At 39.4% G+C, this 1,416-nt stretch overlaps 1 non-coding gene across 1 annotated transcript; it reads right to left on the minus strand.

Annotated features, from left to right (window-relative positions):
- Positions 1 to 769: 769 nt before the first annotated feature.
- Positions 770 to 842, minus strand: TRNAK-CUU. Its single transcript has one exon. It is a non-coding gene; the product is annotated as a tRNA-Lys (tRNA).
- Positions 843 to 1,416: the final 574 nt, after the last annotated feature.

The following is a 1,416-nucleotide window of genomic DNA, read 5'->3' on the forward strand; positions in this document are numbered from 1 at the left end:
ACTTTGTTTTACAAAGGCAACCATACATACATACATACATAATTATAAATACGTACGTACATGAATACTTACATGCATAAATACATACATAATTACACACTATTACAAAAACACAAAACAATTTACAAACAATGCCACTGTCGGTCGCCACTGTGCAGCGCTCTGTATTTTGAGCTAGGGTTGTTGTGTCTTGCTCAAGGACACACCCCAGTGACCACCCATCTGATCCCCGTGTCACCGACACTTGCTTGACAATGCTTGAGTCAAAACTCACTACTCACTTAGCCGCTGGGTACTTAGCAATCGACAAAGATAGACAATCGTCTCTACACGAATGATAGTGCAATGTGTCTAACAGGCTTCGGCGCTGTATGCCTCAAGGGCACGTAAAGATAATTTGAAATGAACCAACGGGCTTTGGGAATTTTAGGGAGGTCAAGTGGGCCTCCAGGCAAACATCTGACTCAACGTCATTATCGTCGTCGTCTTCCGAAAATTAAATAAACTCAAGGGAGAAAATGAAAAGTGGTCCCTTTGTACAGGTGATTGTCTTATACATGTACAGGTGTGGCCCAAAGAGCGGGTGGGGCTGCATTTCACTAGTTACTCCTCTCCCTCTCCAGGTGAGGTTGTGCCTGACATAAATAACTAATCGAATCAAATAAAAGCATCTCACACTTGTAACAAAAAGGAACAACAACAAAAAGGATAAAGAAATTATTGATAATATAATATATTTAAAGAACAACAACAACAACAACAAAAAAACCGCCCAACGTGGGGCTCGAACCCACGACCCTGAGATTAAGAGTCTCATGCTCTACCGACTGAGCTAGCCGGGCCATAACGCGGAACAAAGAAAAAGAAACTTAATTTTTAAAAATACTGTACGTGTGTCTCGATAAGTTACTAAAATACTTATTGCACAATAATACGATCGATATAATCTTCGATACGATAAAAGTTTTGCGGGTGTTGTTTTTTTTTAATCCCCAGATTTACCGTTTGATCATGTCCGTACATGTCTTTGAATGGCTTGTAAAGTTACTGTAGACTTTTTAGTTTAGTATGGGGTTTTACGGCGCTCACAACTGCATACGGTCATATGAGCGCGCTTACAGTAAACTATAATATTAGCCTACTGGTGTTAAAATTGTGTTATTTGATTCGTATGGTTATAAGGCCTATTGAATTATTATATCAGAAATAATATAAACAAAATTATTTTAAATGAGAGTTATAAGACAACGTGCCTATGTGCATGTATGTATCTTTATGTGCTTAATTGTATGTGTGATTGTGCGTGCGTGCGAGCATGTGTGTGTGTGCCTATGTGTGTGTGTGTGTGTGTCTATGTGTGTGTATGTACGTGTGTGTGTGTGTTTGTATGCGTGTGTGTGTGTGTGTGTGTGTGTG

The sequence above is a fragment of the Aplysia californica genome, unplaced genomic scaffold (assembly GCF_000002075.1).
Source record: "Aplysia californica isolate F4 #8 unplaced genomic scaffold, AplCal3.0 scaffold00305, whole genome shotgun sequence".
Taxonomy (NCBI): Eukaryota; Metazoa; Mollusca; class Gastropoda; order Aplysiida; family Aplysiidae; genus Aplysia; species Aplysia californica.